This window comes from Cryptomeria japonica, chromosome 10 (genome assembly GCF_030272615.1).
Source record: "Cryptomeria japonica chromosome 10, Sugi_1.0, whole genome shotgun sequence".
Lineage (NCBI taxonomy): Eukaryota > Viridiplantae > Streptophyta > Pinopsida > Cupressales > Cupressaceae > Cryptomeria > Cryptomeria japonica.
The window spans coordinates 199,043,438-199,063,404 of NC_081414.1; positions in this window are offsets into that span (position 1 = coordinate 199,043,438).

Sequence of the window (19,967 nt, forward strand, 5' to 3'; positions counted from 1 at the left end):
TGAATTGTACATTATTATTCAACCTTTCCTGCTATTTTAAGCACCTTTCCTGTTATTTTAAGCAAAATAACTGTAAAGGCTTGATTTCTTGGACTCTTTCATGGTGATCCTGCACCATCAACCACCCTTTAATAACTTCACAAACCTTTCTTTGGTGTGCAACATTTTTAATAATGATAGTGGATGGTACAATAAAGTCGATGATAGTCGTTTACTGTTCAAATTTTGTTCAAGGTCTCTTATATGTTGCATATGCATAGGTTTTGTTATTGCGTACCAATTGGGTCCCTACAACTCTTTTACATATACAGATGAAGCATGTGCTCTTTCCACTGTAGCTTACGACAGTTGAATATACCATTGTTATTGATTGTTTTTGAACACTGAATCTAAAATGAATTAACAACAAAAAAATAACCAAAAAAAAACAAAAAACTATTAAAATACACCAGACTTCCGTTATAGTTTCATGGCATATGTGTAATAAGCTAGATGCAGGACGAGGAGTGTTGAATGATGGAGTTGTCTTCCCAAAACATGAGTTATCTTCCCAAAACATGGATTCCCAATTGGTAGGTAACCTGGCACCCAAGTGCCCAGTTTAGTGAACATGTCCACTTTACCGAACACGTTAACTTTTTGTATCGTGCATAATGTTATTCATTCCAAAAAATGCAACAGATAGCAGTTCCTTTCTTGTTGGCATAAACTATTGTTTCCTACATTTTTCATGTTGTCTTGCCCACCTGTCTACAAATACTTCTTTTTGGCATTGTTTGCAGGGATGGCAATGGGAAGACCAGGGACAGGAAAAAGAAAGGGTGTGGAAACATCTGTTTCACAGAACAGAACGCCTGCTACGAATTCAAAGGCGAATGGGACGGCCGATGTTCTCACCTCCGATGACAGTTTAGGGAAGTCTGCTAGACAACCACCACCGCCCTTTGCAGACTGGAATGATGGGATGGACACAATGAAGTTTGACGCCATGCAAGTAGAACTGCTAACGCAAACGGTCGAAATTGCCCATGCCGAAAATGAAAGGCTGAAGGGGATTGTTTCTGATCTTGAATGGAGACTCACTGAAGTGAAAAGGAGATGCACCGAACTCAATAAGAAATGCATTGAACTCAATAAGAAATGCATGGAACTCAATAACAAGGTCATGGACTTGGACGATAAGAATACGGACCTTGAGTTGGAAGTGCGTGGTTTGCAGATGGTGAATGAGAGACAGGATGTAGTTTGTGAGACGTGTGCTAAAAATAACAAAATCATAAGTGACCAGATGCAGGGGATGCTAGATGTTTGTGCGCAATGCGCTCAGTACTGGAAACAAAGGTATGCGAAGGTGTTTGCCTCTGTAACCGATGAAGATGATGGGAATGATGTGCCTCCCCTTACTCCGACCACTGGGGGAAACAAAAGTCATTTAAATACTCAACCTCTGCCTCTATAACAAGCTTACACTATTACGAAAGTTTTCCTCTTCAATAAAACGTCAGCAATGGTGCAGACTTTTTGTCATCAGACATATTCTTTCATTTAGGAAGACACTTTGTATGCTTCATGAATGGTTATTTTCAATAAACTTGATTGACCGAAGTTTTTCTTTCTGGTTCTTTTCTTCGGGAGCCCTTCATGAACTAGTCCCTTGAACTAGTTGTAAAAATATATTAAGTGGCCTTGGCACCTTGTCAAAAAAAATAAAAAATAAATAAATGTGATTGACTTCACTTAAACATCAATGGTTAATGATTGGTTTGTTGTACACTTTTTCATGCTGTCTGAATGGTTCTATGTGGCTTCTATGATGAATGGACTTCTCTTAATAAGTTAATATGACTTCCCAATCAGTGTTCGCAAACCAAGGTGGGTGAATCTATACCTGAAATGTAACTTTAGGTTAAAAGCTTTTTTATAGCGGATTTAAAAGAACCACTAATTGTATGATGGCAATTTTTTTTATAGACTGAAAAAATGCTTATTTATAAATGATGGATAAACTGAATCACAAGTACATAAGATAGACTACTCAATGACTATTATTCTTCGTAAATATTAAATATAAATCAATGAGTATTAACTATTAAAGCTTTACGACACGAAAGGTCTGTAACTATTAATCTTGCTTGCAGTCTTTGCTTGTCTTCATCACTTTAAATATAGATCAATGAGTATTAACTATTAAAGCGTTACGACACAAAAGGTCTGTAACTATTAATCTTGCTTGCAGTCTTTGCTTGTCTTCATCACTTTTTTTCATATAGCCTCTTATATGTAGAGTCCTCCCTCAACAAAAACTCTATTTGATCTTCATTTAGTTTAGCCACATCTAAGTTTAGTTTGCTAGTGATTCTACGGTCACTCTTTCCAACTTGTCATATCATCAAATGTCCAAAAGCTTCTTCTCTGTCAACCAGTGTGCGTGTGTATCTTGGCTTTAGGATACATATTCCATTGTAGAAGGGACGCGTCTATTCTGCCTCCAAAAACACACATGTTAGTCACGCATTTTACACCTCGTTTTTGTAGTTAACGACTGTGATTGACTAACCTGTCGCGTGTTAGTCATGCGTTTTACACCGTCGATTTTGCAATAAACAGTTGTGATTGACTAACCTGTCGCTAACACATTCTATGAAAGGTTTGTTTTGGAGCCAGAATAGTTTCAGCCGTTAGCGAAAATTTACTCAGTCGCAGCTGTTAATTGCAATATTGATGGTGTAGAATGCGCGACTAACATGCATGTTCGTCAATCCATACTATCATTTTCGAGCCAGCTAGTACTGGACTTGCAATCGTTAGTTTCATGTGTTAGCGAAAGGTTAGTCAATCAAAACCGTAAATGTCGCATGTTTGTGCACGATTAGTCATTCGCAGCCGTAAGTTTCACGTGTTACTGACAGGTTAGTCAATCACAGCAGTAAATTTTGCATGTTTGTGACAAGTTAGTCAATCACAGTAGTAAATTTCGCATGTTTGTGATAGGTTAGTCAATCGCAGTAGTTAGTTTCACGTGTTTGTTACAGGTTAGTCAATCATAGCAGTTAGTTTCGATGGCGTGTTAATCTAGCTCGCCGTTTCGCGTGGCAAAAGGAAAAGTCTGCCAGCCACTAGTTGAATCGCAACCATTAGTCAACTGCAGCCGTTAGTTTCACGTTTTTTGGTAGGTTAGTCAACCGCAGCCGTTAATATCGCGTTTGTGTGATAGGTTAGTCAATCGCAGCCGTTAGTTTCACTTTTTTGTGATAGGTTAGTCAATCACACCAGTTAGTTTCACGTGTTAGTGAGAGGTTAGTAATCGGCCTTCACGACCGTTATTGCAAAATCGACGGTGTAAAATGCGCGAGTAACTTTTTTGGAGCCAAAATAGATGCGTGTTGTTTAGAGAAAGGATTATTTTTATTAGATTTAAATTAACATATAAAGTGTATTGCTTTGTAGACAGATAAAGTGCATAGAGACAAACATATAAATTGTAAACATAACCGAGACAAACATATAAATGGTAAACATTCGAGACAAACGACATTCAAAGATTGGCTATGTAACCATAGAAATTAACTGTTTTATAAATAACAGCATAGTCATACAGGACCAGTTATACAATTTTAATTAGAGGACCTCCTCTGTGATGGGAATCTACTCTGTATCCTCACAAACCTCCCTGTTGGCCGTGGACTACCATAACCCGTGAACATGGGGGTGTAGTCCATAATAAGCAGGTTCCATGGAAAGAATGTCGTGACATCCTCGATACTGTCATCGGAGTAAGGCACCAGGGACCGTCCATGTCTCCAATGGGGTTTGTCAGCACAGATTATGTGAATCCGAGGGAGAGTGACTGGCCAGTACGCAAGGGCAAAATACACTGGCCATAGTCGCCTATACAAAGCGACCATCAACGGAGTCGACAATCTAGCGAAGGAGATCACGTCTTCTATGTGGACCGTGTACATATTGTCGTCGGTATAATATCTTCCCATTTGAATGGTCCACTCAGCGACCCATCTGGGAGTTATTGTTCGGATAATATCTGAAACAATGATATCCGGGAGGTGCTGAAATAAGGCAGACTCCTCATCTTTCTCTGCCAATCTCTCTAGCAGTCTGCAAATACATACGATAAGAGTGTTAGTAATATAACTATAGCATTCAAGAAATGTAAGACATAAGAGTATCAAGCACTCAAAAAATTCAAAACATAATCACACCATAAGAGTATTAATTATTTAACTAGAGCATTCAATAAATTGAAGACATAAAAGCGTAATACTGAAAATTAAGTTGCATAAAACCTGCACCTGTCACCCGACGTGTATGTGAACGCCATTTAGTGATAAAACAAGGTGAAAAAACAATGGACCTGCATAAAAAGATACATTATAAAAGATGGTTAGGGACAGTTATAGTAAACATTACAACGCAACTACAATAAACAAAGTTGTTCCATATTACGCAACAGGTTGAATGAAGAATGGCTAAACATCAAGGGACATCAAGCACATATATGACATAGTTACACACAAAAAGCTTGATCTGAACAAATAATACCAAAATTAGTATCAACGAGGATCACTGTGTGATCCCTCTCCACATAAAAGACCATCAAAAGCCAATCGTCGATGAGGAGTCCTATGGCCAGGTGTTGAGGGGGTGTCGAACACTGTCACAGATAAGTGTGTATCACTTTCACCAACTACAAGACACAACGACTAAATAAACGCGTGCAACATTCACATGTTTAGAAACCACTTACAGGTAACACTAGAGTACCAACCTGTATCAGAGACAATCGATGCAGTGGCAAGGACATGTGGTTCCCGTTCTTGGTCCAATTTCCTCTTTCCCCTTCTCCTCCTAGAAGTCTCAAAGGGAAACTCAAAGGCGAGAGGCTGTTGAACATCATGACAGATCTCACTCCTACTACTATGCCTATGTTGCCGCCGATTGCGACGATGGACCCGACTTGCACTGAACCAAGGCCGCATACGTTCGGTGGTTGTATTGGCTGGATCGGTAGACGGTCTAAAATCAAATGACATGGCACCGGCATTCTGAAGATCAGCCATGAACCTATCCAGACAGCCTACAAATGCCATTAGTTTATCACCTGAAGCCGACATTGTTTGCGATAATATGTTTAACTTTCTATTTGCTTCGTTCCACATTATGGTGTCCACATCCTCTAAATTTGTATGTGCATTATAAATGGTGTCGACGACAGGTTCAGGTGTTGGGTTTTCATTAGTATTAGCAGATGTTGGAGTCTACATACGAATAGGATCTGTATGAAACAAGATCTTAGGGTGAAGTACACATCTTTTAAGTTAGCAAAAATCAACATTCACGAACATCCACTTACCCGGAACACGTGAATCGTGGAATGAATTGTTCATCATTGCAACAACCTTCAACGCATGCTTGCACATGTTTCCTCGCAAACTCCACAGACATTCACACATGTAGAAGTGATCCCCAAATTTCCTAACCACATACCAGTTGCACGAGGACTGACTTTTCACCCAGTACCATCCAAGAGTAGTGTCGTCTAGAACACAATCGGCATCAGGAATTGCCTTTGCCCTCTCCATACTAGTTTGCAAATGTGTCAACCTATGGTTTTTGATAAATCCAAAATGCTGCAATTCTTGCTTATGCTTGTAGAATGGTTCCACTTTATACACAAGTATAAAATACAGATTGTCCATCCTCCTCAAGCACGTCTTTTTATCATCTCTTAGGTGCAGTAACTTCAATTTACCATGGTATGATTTGATGGCATTATTTGTGTTCTGGTTAGCATGAGCGAAATTCCTGAAGTTTTTCACCCACAGAGATGGCTTAAAAATAAAAAAAATTGAAATAAAGAAATTAAAAATAGGAGTAGGATGTCAACTACCAAACGACAACCAAAATGGGTAACAAGTCATAAAGCCACCACTTGAATGTATTGTCGAACTCACCGATACGGCCTTCTCCTTGACACCATGTGCTGTAGAAGTACTCTAGAAAATGTGGCTGATCACTAAATTCGACAAAGAAAGTGTGCAGCTCCTCCACCGTGCTCTCTTCACTTTCATGCATTGCCATCATTATCGCCCCTAGACGGTGAAAAATGTCCATTGCTCTTTCCTTCATTGCATACTTGTATATGTTCTTCAACCATGCTCGACGCATGTGCCAAATACAAAGTATGACACGACATTCAAAAATAGTCCTGTTATGAACAAAATGTTTAATTGGGCTAAGGCGGGAGCGTGGTCATTTAAAATAAAACGTCAAGCAGCGCACCATACTATTTGATTTCATGTAGCCAAAATATCGTTCTTGCACTTACTCTATGGCTTGAATCTCTGCACTCGCATCATCCGTGATAAATGCATTGATCCTCCAATCAGGCCTCTTTTCCTTTCCTCATCTCCGCAACTCCATCAACCACACCTGGATATCCTCGATCTTGTTCCTTGATGTCACAGCCCATGCAACAAGCACCCCCGATTGCTGCTCGTCGAAGACGAGACACAAATACAATTGATACTATTTTAAACAACAAACAGGAAGATCATGACCATCCAGAGATCAAATGGGCTGCATGAAAATAGGTTAAGTTCGAAGAGACATACCCCGTATTTGTTTGTTGCGAATGTTGAATCCATTGAGATGATTGAGTCATGTGAGAATCGTACCATCATGTCAAGCATCCAAGTCATTTGTATTCCCATAATGAAAGGTCTGTCGGCACCTTGTGGCTACTGGAAAAAAAAGAAATTTGCCTCATCCTATTTTTTCAATTCTAAGATGCTAGTGGCATTGTGCACATGCTTTCGTGACCGAATAGAACGGACCCTCGTCGCCGCGTTGATAACATCCTTGCGTGTCACGAATGAATCTCTCTTCTTCAACATGTCATGAAAAATGGGATCATCAAGATGTCGATCCACAATAGCATCAACGCTCACATCCATCAGCAACAGCCTCTCTATATATGCTTTGTATTCATCAGTAAGGTTTGGTGCAAATTGAGAGCACAACTCATTGCTGGTATCATCAACGCCATGAAAAGCTTCACCATTGTTGTCTACATGCAATGGTTGCTTGAATATCAAGATGGCCACATCTGGCCTAACATATAACACCTTAACAATGAAGTGGCATGTACAACCTCTTTTTTTCTAATATGTCCACGCGCGCTTCTTATTCGGCGACTTCTTCCTGTTGTCTTGTGGTCCATATGAACACCAATACCTTCAAAAAACAACTCTCCTATTATCAACAACAGTCGTTATGTCATTAAACATAGACAAAGAATATGAAAGAATGTGTCTATGAACTTGTTGTACATCTTTGTTGTGTGCATGTTGTGCAGAGCACTATCGTGCTCATTATGCCACTTTCGGAGGAATTGGGTTTCAACATCCTCGCACAACGATTCCCCTCTCATGAATGCATCCAATCTATCCAGTAGAATTGCTACACACAGGTCTGTCGTTGAATCATTTTCGACACAAATTGGCGTCCACTGAATATCCCTTGAACAGAAATGACGCAAACCTTCACCACCATCTTGAACTTCCAATACCATAATGTCCTTCCATTTCCAGTGTTTTCCCATTCTCGTCCTACACATATCAGAGAAAGAAAGAGATATTATAAACAGTAAACAACCATAGTGATTATATCTTCAGTGTGATACTGTTTTGAGATATTGGTTGATGTCAAATGTGTTTTCCTTGATATTGGTCGCTTCGCACAAATGACAAAATCTACTTTACTGTTAGACCTTCATCTTGCCCATCCTGTTAGCACATTTTTTTACAAAATAGTTTTTTCCTATATGTGGACACTTTTAGTTTCATCATAAGAGAATTTAGTGGTGGATTGTATGTACAGGTGATATCTTGCAGTATCTTCATGAAAAAGCATCACTTTGACATATTGAAGGGAATGTTGAGTGATATGTTGAGTGTTCGACAGGTCTTATTTGGAGCTACAGTAGCCGAGGCCGTTTGAAATATGCCTCCAATTCACTTGACCTTTCTTCATACTCATCGGTTTAAATCTGACTGATGAAATAGTGTGAAGAAAATTTGCGATCTCTATCGGCAGGCACAACCTCTATCGGTTGAAGGTGGATGGTTCATTTGTTCAAAAATGTAAAATTTTAATTATTGGCATAAGTACTCTCCATGAAACAGCACTGACAAGCAAAATATAGAATATCAGCATAACATGTATCGATAAATCAGAGGGCAGATTCATTAGGATGAGGCACTTATGAACCTATCGTTGTAACTTGTAAGGATAAGGCAATGCGGATCATGGAGTTATAGCATCGGTAGATCGGAAGTAATGAGAAAAGTCTATCCTGATACATGATGACTAAAGGGAACCAAAGGCGGGCCCATCAGAGAAAAAGACCATATCGGGATAGTGCAAAAAATAGTTAGATCGATTCCCGATGACATGGAGAATCAGAAGGCGGAACCATCGGTATTACCTAAACCAATTAATCAAACTCCGAAGCATAAAGCATAAAAGTGCATTGGAGACTCATCGGGACTTCGGGAGGAATAGGAAAATGTTATTCCAACCCCCTATGAAGATAAAAGCACCTATAGGGATATCGGTGTAAATTATACCGATAAAGTAAACATGCATTAGGACTCATCGAGACATCGGAAGAATAAATTTTATGCTATGTCGAGTCCTGATAAGATTATTAAGGTGGATGTAGAGTTGCTAGGAATTCTTCGAAGTGATTTATGCCGATAACGCGGGTGACTTGGTCACAATGTGGACTGGTATATTGAGATCGTCAAGGCATTGGAGGGACATAAATTGAACTATGCCAATACACGATGGGACATATCGGACTATGTTTTGGCTATCGGGAGGGGTCGGACGAGGCTATTCTAGCTCCAAAACAGATCTGTCACACAGCATGTTAGTGAGATGTTAGTCAATCGCAATTGTTAACTACAAAATCCACGATGAAAAATGTGCTACTAACACGCATGTTAGTCAATCCATATCTGTCTGGGCTGTGTCTATTCTGAAGGTTTAGGGTTTTAGAAATTTACCCTTTTTATGTCTTGGAATCCCCGTGTTCTATTTCTATGTTACTTTTCCACTTAAGTGGAAGGGTCGGTCCGTTGTGAAGGAAGGGGTCCCCCCTTTACTTTTCTTTTTGCCTTAGGCGGGTCTCTATTAATGTTTTATTTTGCGCCCTTTTCCTAAGTTTTTAGTTCTTTGTCGGGTCCCGTAAAAACCATGCAAGTTTTGGTAGATCCGACGGTGTGTGTAAATTCGCAAAGGAAAATAGCCCGAACTTTACCTTTCGTGAAGCCGCAAAAAGAGTGGTGGGCCCGGCTGATGGGTTAAAGAATGAAGGTTAACGAACGATATCTTTTGATTGATCTAACGACCCGCGTTGTTTCGTAAAGGAAAGATGGTCAGAGTTTATCTTTCGCGAAGCAGTGAAAGGGAAGTGGGCCCAGCGTGAGGATGATGTGGAAAGTAAAGAAGGTGCATCTTGAAAAGGATCTGACGGTCTACGTTAGTTCGGTGGGTGAAATAGCGTGGAGTTTTTTTTTTGTGAAGTAGCGAAAGGATGGTGGGCCCGACAGATTATGGTAGTCCTGGTTTTTAAAGGTTTTACATCTCGAAAGAGATCCAACGATGAGCGTTGTTTTGCAGCCTGGAGATGCAAGGTTTTTAAACTTCGCGAAACAGCGAAAACCATTTGTGGTGAGGACTTCATACGGTTTGTGAAAAGGATTAGTAGTCACTGTGGAGAGTAGAGATTGAGAGAATACGTGGTTTTTATTCTTCACGAAACAGCGAAAAGCCAGGACAATGAGATTTCCTTTGTGGTCCATTGGAGCTTTATTTAAATTCAATTGCGAATTGATTGCCAAAGCATGTGGATTAATGTCGCAATTCAATGCTTTGTTGCCCTATTAAGCCTCACATCAACGGAATTTTAGTTTCAATTCAAGTAATTTTGTAGAGGAACCATTGCGCAGAGCGAATTTCTTCAGGCAACAAGTAAGTTCTGCACTCATTTTGAAAGTTACAGTTCAAATTGGTTTCATCGGGTGTTTAAATTCTCAGAGGTTTGTTTGAGTTTTAAATTGAAATACCTATAATTCAAGATGGCACCACGAAGAGGTTTCACAGGGAAAGTGAATTATCAGGATAGAGCTATATGTGATGATTTCTTGGAACAATTAACCATGTCTACAAATGTCGCTGCTAAGATCAAAGAATTAGTGCCCAACGCCCCCCGTTTGAGAATTGGAGATGGTTTGTATGACAAAGGGAACTGGTTGAGGGATTCATAGACAAGGATATCAAGGCTGGGACTTTTCAAGGTGGGTTCTAGCCAAAGACATTCCTCTGCTCCAATGAACAGTCTGTGGGAATTAGATGTGGGAAAGCTCATAGTCCCTGGGGTTTTTATGGATGTAGATTTATTAACCCAGGTTGCAAATAATTATGACCCTGTTGCTAAATGTGTAAGAAATGTGAATGGGGGAGCCTTAATTGAGATTAACGATGATGAGTTTAGGAAGGTGTTTAAGCTCAGTGAGGTATCAAACTACTTAGAGCCAATCAATTTTGATACACTTGTACAGGTCTACAATGTCCAGAGAGATCATCTCAGGAGTGGTCCTTTGAAAGAATTTTTTGTCAAAATAGGAGGGTTAACCATTGTAGGCCCTAGTACCATGGAACCCTTCTCTGTGAATTTGTTTACTCTAAGGGCTAAAGGCATGTATTGGTCACTTTGTTAGATTTTCGGGGAAGATGCCCAAACCAGTATGCCAACTCACTATATGCTAATGATAGCACAGATCTTAAACCCCTCTCTCGCAGTAACTTTTGATTATGCACCTTATCTCACTAATGCAATCCATGCAGGGCTAGTAGGGATTAAAAATGGTAAGGTAGACAGACCTTTTGGGTGGTACTCTCTTCTCATGCATATGTTTTTGTTTAAAGGTGTTGATTACTTCACTAATGGAATGGATCTGGTTAAGGAAAATGATGGTGAAGAGATGCCTGTGCAATTATGGATTACAATTTTGTCTTGGGATAGAGAGGATGCCAGCTACTTGAAGTTTGACAGATGCTTTGCATCTAGGCTTTGGATTCTCTTGTGCCAACAAAACCCTAGGATCCCTAAGGCCCTCATAGAGTTCCTTAGGCCTAAAGAATTTGCTGAAGGTATCAAGATTGTGCACAACTAGGGTGATGTATATTTATACCCTGTCTCTACGGTATTTAGAGTTTATGGATTCAGAGGAACTCCATATTTGCTTCCTTATCAAGTCCCATTGAAGATAGGAATTTCGGAGATCCTAAGGCAAATCGGGGGTGTCCAAGAGGCAGACTTAACAAATAGGGGAAAAGGGACCATTTTCCCTACCATCACCATTTCTCATCAATTTGTAATTACCAAGGGTGGTTGGAAACACTTTGATGATTTCTTTCAACCATATAGGTTGCCCACTGCAGTATCAAGATTTGCTGACCCTAAAGATTTCTACAATGGTATGTTCAGAAAGAGAGCAGTATGTAAAGGTAGACCACATGAGTTCCATTTTCCTGAGGATCTAATCAGAAATGAATTCAATCTAGATGAACAAGAATTGTGAAAAGAAAAATGGGTAGCATACAAGAAGGCTCTTCATTTTATTCACCAATTTGATGGTGGTTATGATCCTCTCTCTAGTTTTACTCCCTTTGAGGAGAAAATTAAATTCTTAATTCTTCATTTTGAACACCTAATGCAGACATTGAAGGAGAAGAGGGAGGTTATAATGAGGAACGATCCTGAAAGGGCTAAGTTGGTTTTAGCCAAGCCTGCCTTTGCCAAGGCCATCCCTCTGGGTGATTATGTGATGCATAAGAAGCGAAGGTATATTGTGCTAGTGTCGATAACTGGTGAGCCCTCTACTTCAAAAGGAAAGAGAGAAATAGAAGATGTCACTGACATCCAAAACTCCCCTAAAAGTCAAAGGGAAGGCAAAGAGGTGCAAACAAGCAAACCTCTATACTCTCCCTCCCAATCCCCTATCCATGTGGGAGATGAACAAGTAGCCGCACACCAAATGTTGCAATTAGGAAGTCTCGGTGAGATTGCCTACAGTTATGAGGAAACACAAGAGGGAATGCCCGAAGAGCCACCGAGTGCTGAGATGAATTTGACTGCAAATGAGTTCAAAGGAAAGGAGCTAGACCCTGCTATCAAACAAGCCAGTGATGAGTTCTTGGCTGATAATAATTTTGTTACAACAGGGTCCTTTATGCAATTTGTTTGGAAACAAAACATTGTGCAATATAAGGCAAGATGTGAGAAGAGAAAGAATGAGCAACCCCACAAAGATGCAAATACAGTGGAGGAAGAGGTGAATCAAGAAATGATGGCAGAATTCAAAGCCATTACTCCTCAAAAGGGGAGAGAAATGGTGTCAGAGGCTGGTGTTTTAATCCTTCCTGAGTGGGACATAGCAGATGCCTTAGTGCTTGAAGCAGTAAGGAAAGAAGCCAAGCCCCTAGAAGGAGTGACATTCACTAAGGATAATGTTGCTTTGGTTATGTGGTCCCTAAAGAGAGATGAGAGCAGAAGGAGGAAGGACGCCTCAGAATCCAACTACCTAGGAGGTATGATAGTGAAGAGAGTTCAGGATACTGGAGTGGTGGAAGCTGCCAGCACAGTTCTAGAAACTACAAAATTCAGTGTGGCAGTGGCTGAGAAAGAAGTTAAGGAGAGAGCTGATCTCCAGGTAAAACTAGAAACAATTTTAAAGGCTTATAATGAGGCCAAAGGAGAGATAGCCAACCGAGATAGCATAATTGCTAGTTTACAAAGTCAATTGGCAGGGCAGTACCAGAAAGGTGAGTCGTCTACTTTAATGATTGCATCTTCTCCAGCAAGACCCCCACCCACCAGTCCTATCATTGAATTTCCCCCTTCTCCTATGACCTCTGGTTTTGAGGCTACTCAAAGTTTAGAAGATGAGATGGAAAAGTTTAAACGGGGTCACGCCTTACTTAGAAGCAACTATGAAGCAAAGGTGAGAGGTACAATTTTGAAAATTGGTGACTCAGTTAGAGCCTCTATTGTATACATTAACATGAAAAGAATTTTGAATATTTTGACTGATTTGAAAGAAGATAAGGCCACTTTAGAGCCAATTCTGAATAAGTGGATGCCTAGGGGAGTGGAGTTGGAACTTATGTGTTCATCTCATGTAGAGGCAGAGGGTGATGCCAATATCAAATCCACTTGTGAGTTAATAAAAGGGATGGCTGGATTAGCAGAGGAAAGGGCAGGTGTGAAGAGAAAAGCCCACATATATAGAAAAGAATATTCTGATCATAAGTATGAGTTGTTTCCCGGGGGTTTTGATGGTCCAAATCAGCTGAAAGAGGAAAAGGCATGGCTTGATGAGTTGGGGTGTAACTTATCGGAGAGGGTAAATGAGGTGATTAATATAGATGACACGACTTTATTTATTAAGACAGTTGAGGAGATTGAGAAAGCAAAGTCACATTATGGTTTTCTGCAAACAGAGGTTGGCAAATTGAGAATCACATGGAAAAGGCTAAATAAGATGAAAAAGAAGATTGTTAGCTTCTCCTGGCCAGGTGATGGCGTGTTTGAAGAGTGGAAAAAGAAATATGCAGTACAAGAAGAGGAAGTCCCACAACACTTGGAAGATGCTGCAGTGGAACGACAAACTTAAAAGGCCATTAGGATATAAAATGATTGTATTTTTCTTTCCTTTTTCAGCTGGATTCATGGTTCTAACAAACTTTTCCTACGAAAGTCCGAAGCTTGTTTGCAACCATATTGTTATAAATGGATACTAGGACTTAGAAAAAATCATCACAAGAATTTGTAAAGAAACTCTGCTGAAATATATCTACGGTGTTTCTGGTTATCTCTGGAATTACATTGAGTCTAAAATTCTCAAAATGAATATAAATATACACATCAAAGTTTCAGCCCTAAATCTTCTTTCTCTTCTGGTGTGCATTCATTAGTTCTTTGCATTCATTCTTTCTTGGGATCAAATACTGAAAATGAGCATAAGTTTTCTTTAATGTTATAGTTTCATTGAGGTGATGAAGTCCATAGGTTTTTACCATTGGTTTACTATGGATCTCAATTTAAAAGTGTGAAATTATTCACAAAAGGTATACCCACCTCAGCTTTCGATAAGTTCAAAGTGTAGAAGGTTTTGTTGAAACTTTCTTATATGTTAGTCTGGAATTCTATTTTCTTCGTGTCCTCTTTAGCAACAAACAGAGTTATTAAATTTTCTTACAGGGAGGAATAGGGCTGGGCTGAAGCTATTCTGGCTCTACCTATTGTACAATGTGTTAGCGACAAGTTAGTCAATCACAGTCATTTCTTGCAAAATCGATGGTGTAAAACGTGTTACTAACATGTGTGTTAGTCAATTCATACTGCTGTTTTGGAGCCAGAATAAACGCCTTCGTGTTAGCGACGGGTTAGTCAATCGCAGTTGTTAATTGCAAAATTGATGGTGTAAAATGCACGACTAACACACGTGTTAGTCAATACGTACTATCATTTTGGAGCTAGAATAGATGCGTCCCACACTTAGCATGGTCCTATCGGGTCTAGACATAACATAAAAGTTCTTCTTCTGACGTCCCGATGAATCCTCATTTGATGCACTCTTTACCGGTATAACTCACACCGATACTCCAGCCAATGCTTCTATCTTCATCGGGGGTTGGAATAGCCCTTTTTATTCCTCCCGAAATCCCAATGAATTCCCGATGCACTTTTTGTGTTATATGCTTCCGAGTTCTTTTATCGATATAGGTAATACCGATGGCTCGGAATTCCGATTCTCCATATCATCGGGGATCGGTATAGCAATTTTCGCACTACTCTAATATGAATCTTATTTCCAATCGTGTCACCTTCAGTTTCCTTTAGTCATCGGGTATCGGGATAAAACTTTCTTATTACTTCCGATCTCCCGGTACTATGTTATAAGCTTGGCCATTTCATTACAAGTTATACCGATGCTTTCATAGGTCATGGATATAGCAGTTTATATGCTTTGCCGATAAGCCGATGCAAGCCGATAGAACCCAACCGCCTACTTCCTCATCGGAACAAGATTTCTCGATGGAATGATCTTTCAAAAAGTGCGCACCGAGTTGAGTATTTTTTAATGCGCTCCAATGAGTCCGCGCTCTATTTCATCAGTATAAGTGTTGCCGATAATCCTCCTTTGGCTTGCCAATGTGGTCTCATCTAGAGCTTCGTTTTAGCTAGATGTAGGCCAACCATACCTTAGTGGAAGGACAAACTGGAGACCTCTGTGTTTTTTCATGCACTTTGGCAGATTCGCATCAGGCCTCAAATAAAGTACGTAGGAGCAGGGAACTTGATGGCTAGTTCTCATAATAGTAAAGATATGTTGTTCGGACGAACCTTGATTGGAATTCGGGCCTCTTCTGGTCGGTATGTAGACTTCTCTAGAAAGTTCAAAAATTTATATAAGGAATGGTTCAAATTGTAGTCTTAAGCTTGGAAGTCGCGATCTGAACCGATGGTGCATCATTTTGGTGTCAGTTGCCTATGTAGAGAGGAATCGATCCAGGCCCAATGCAACCGGCTATTTCAAGCAAATGATGTGCTCTGGAATGCTGTATGGTGGGTGGCTAATCGTATATTGGGTGCTAATCGACACTGGTGTGATGGGTTTGTTTATGAGGCTATCATTTGCCCTATGGTTGACATATTCGATTCAAAGGAAGCGACCATACAAAGGATCAACGGCTTTGTCTGCCCATCTGATGGGCAGGCCCTGGGAAATGACATTCTAGAGTTGGATTTTGATTGTTGGGTAAGCACCCTCCGCATCTATTTTAACCACACCAACTACATCTCCTCTGAATCGGAGGAGTCAGACATTGAAGATGAGGAAATTGCCCAAAAAAGGGCAGCACGGGAAAGGAGGAAGAACTTCATCCAGGAGGCGTGGGAGGTGTATAGGGTGGGGGTGAGGAATGGGAATCTGGATCCCTTCCGCAAACTACTAAACTCCGATGATAACTGGCTCTCGGCACCAGCCACTGTCAAAGTAATGGAGATTGGAGAGAACATGGGTGTCATACTCCAATACATTGGGAGTTAGTTTTGCTATTTATCTACAATTTCTTGTTTTGCATATGTCACTCACTACACTTCTATGACCCTATTACAGACAATAGGATTAATTTTGTAAAATTAGCAGTAGCACTATTTTAGGTAGTTACTGGATAAGTTATAAAACATCTTGTTATGGTAAATAGGAGAAAGTGTCACCATTGTAGGTGCATGGAGCGCCTTCAATGGTCATTTTGTAGCCAATATTTTTATGTTTAAAGATGTCATTTTCATCTACATGTACTGATGAGGGATGGCTGGTGGACATTACAATTTGTAGAGAACCAATGCTTCTTACACACTGCTGCCAATTTTTTAACACAATGTTTGTTAAGTATTGATGTATTCAAATACAAATTTTTTGTCACATGAAGTATTGATCTATAGTTGTTAGTTTTTCCTTTTCTGTACTTTAATATTGCTTCAATCTCTCTGTTAGCTTCAAACTGTTATTGCAAAATCATTTGCAATAAACGACTGCAATTGACTAACCTGTTGCTACCACACCACACGAAAGGTCTATTTTGGAGCCAGAATAGCTGTAGCCATAAAGGATTACTTTATCGATATAACTTTCACCGATATCCCCGCATGCAGTTTTATCTTAATTGTGGGTCGGAGTTGCATTTTTCTAATCCTCCCGATCTCCCCATGACTAACACGCATGTTAGTAGTCCATTTTACACCGTCCAACAGGCATTTCGTACCATTTCTTAGCGATAGGTTAGTCAATCGCAACCGCGCGTTACCGACAGGTTAGACAATTGCAGAATGTTGGTCCCAATATGGACGGTGTAAAACGGACTACTAACACGCCTACATAGTCCTATTGGGACTCGGCATGGCATAAAATTGCTTCTTCCGATGTCCCGATGAGTCGTAATACATATTTACTTTATCAGTATAGTTTGCACTGATATCCCTACAGGTGCTTTTATCTTCATCAGGGGTCGGAATAGCCTTTTTCTATTCCTCCCGAAGTCCCGATCAGTCTCTGATGCACTTTTATGCTTAATGCTTCGGAGTTTGTTTTATCGAGATAGGTAATACCAATGGTTCCGCCTTCCCCATTCTCCATGTCATACAATGTCTTAGCGACATGTTAGTCAATCTCAACCGCGCATTAGCGACAGGTTAGACAATCGCAGAATGTTGGTCGCATTATGGACGGTGTAAAACAGACTACTAACACGCCTTAATAGTCCTATCGGGACTCAGCATAGCACAAAATTGCTTCTTCCAATGTCCTGATGAGTCGTAATGCATGTTTACTTTATCGGTATAGTTTACACCGATATCCCCGTAGGTGCTTTTATCTTCATCGAGTGTCGGAATAGCCTTTTTCTATTCCTCCCAAAGTCCCAATCAGTCTCCGATACACTTTTATGGTTAATGCTTCCAAGTTTGTTTTATCAGAATAGGTAATACCGATGGTTCCGCCTTCCCCATTCTCCATGTTATCGGGGATCGATATAACTATTTTTAAACTATCCCGATATGGTCTTTTTCTCCGATATGGCCTTTTTTTAAAAAAAAGCAGGACTAGTTTGATATGTCGGGCCCATCATCCTTTCGCTACTTCGCGAAAGATAAACTCTATGCTATTTCGCCCAACGAAATAAAACAGACCGTCGAATCCTTTTCAAGATGCACCTTCTTTGCTTTCCACATCATCCTCACGCTGGGCCCACTTCCCTTTCGCTGCTTCGCGACAAGTTAGTCAATCGCAACCACTAACTGCAGAATCAACGGTGTAAGACGCATGACTAACACGCGTGTTTTTCATTACTGACCGGGTATCGGTATAGTAGAACGAGACCACTCCTGATAGCCGAAACATAGACCGATATGTCCCATCGGGTATCGGCATAGTTCAATTTATGTCCCTCCAATTCCCCGATGAGTCCGCATTGTGAGCAAGTCCCCTGCGTTATCAGCATAAATCACCCCGAAGAACTCCTAGCAACTCTCCATCGGCCTACATAGTCCTATCCGGACTCGGCATAGCACAAAATTGCTTCTTCTGATGTCCCGATGAGTCGTAATGCATGTTTACTTTATAGGTATAGTTTACACCGATATCCCCGCTGGTGCTTTTATCTTCATCGAGGGTCGGAATAGCCTTTTTCTATTCCTCCCAAAGTCCCGATCAGTCTCTGATGCACTTTTATGGTTAATGCTTCCAAGTTTGTTTTATCGAGATAGGTAATACTGATGGTTCTGCCTTCCCCATTCTCCATGTCATCAGGGATCGATATAACTATTTTTGCACTATCCCGATATGGTCTTTTTCTCCGATATGGCCGTTTTTAAAAAAAAGCAGGACTAGTCTGATATGTCGAGCCCACCATCCTTTCGCTGCTTTGCGAAAGATAAACTCCACGCTATTTCGCCCAACAAAATAACACAGACCATTAGATCCTTTTCAAGATGCACCTTCTTTACTTTCCACGTCATCCTCATGTTGGGCCCACTTCCCTTTCACTGCTTCGCGAAAGATAAACTCCGACCATCTTTCCTTTACGAAACAACGCAGACCATTGGATCAACCGGAAGATATCATCCGTTCATATATTGAGATCATTGGAGTATTGGAGGGACAAGAAATAAACTATGCCCACACCAGATGACTCAAGTAAAAAGAAACCAAAGGCGAATGCATGAGAGAGAGCTATGCCGATGGAGCGTTAAAACAAAAGGCAAGGAGGAGACTGAAGTGATGCCCATCGCGATGAAACGAACCATCGGAATAAAGAAAAAATAGGTATTCTGAGACTCGATAAGTGGGTCGAGGTAGTTTGTTTTGATCAAAAAGCAAAAAGTGGTAAAGTAATAACAACCGACAGCAAACATTTGAATCATCGGGAGGAGTGTCACTGATTAGCCGTTGGTTTTCATCATGAGAAGAACTGACCATGACAACATAGTTTTCATTTAATGCATAAATTGAGTACATTCATTGCCACACGAAGCAAATCTGTCAAATATTGCAATAATCAATTACAAAGATTGCAAGAAAATTTGTCCCAAATAGCCGGTATTGCAGAGCAGCATTTCTCACGAAGTAATTACAGAAAGATATTAAGTGCTTACTGAGAAAATTTCTGAGTTACTGACTACAGAGTGAAATAATTTGCAGAAATGGAGCGATCAAGCTCAAAAGGGAAGCGAAAAGCTGCCGAAGTATCGAGTACTACAACAAAGAAATCGGGTAGAAAGCTGAATCAGGACATGATAGACCAAATGTGATCTCCAAGAGCTAAGTCACGCAGAGCTAAGACAAATTTGCCTATCCATGAATAGTTAGAGGACAGATACAGAGGGATTGGGGATATATTCACCACAGTGTGAGGGCACGAGTTGTTCCTTTTCTATTACTTCCGCAGGGATAACCCCACACCAATTTCGAACCCATGGAAAACGGGTCTCGGTAAACTTGTAGTACCCAATGTGTTTGTGAACATTGATTTGTTGAAGCTTTAAGTAAGAAATTATAATGCAAACAAGCAATGCATTATGTTGCCTGATGGGACTGCTCTAGTGCATTTTGCAAAGGCTACGATTCAGGAAGTTTTTGCAGTAGATTTGGAGATGGAATTGCCTTTATCTTTTGTAGATTTGGAAGAAGAGTACAGGAAGATGGACACTACATACTAGCGTTGGAACCTCGCTATCCATAAAGCAGAGAAGGGGAGGCTAACAGACAAAGAAGGTCCTCCATATGACATGACTATTTTTAAGAAGTATCTGCAATATA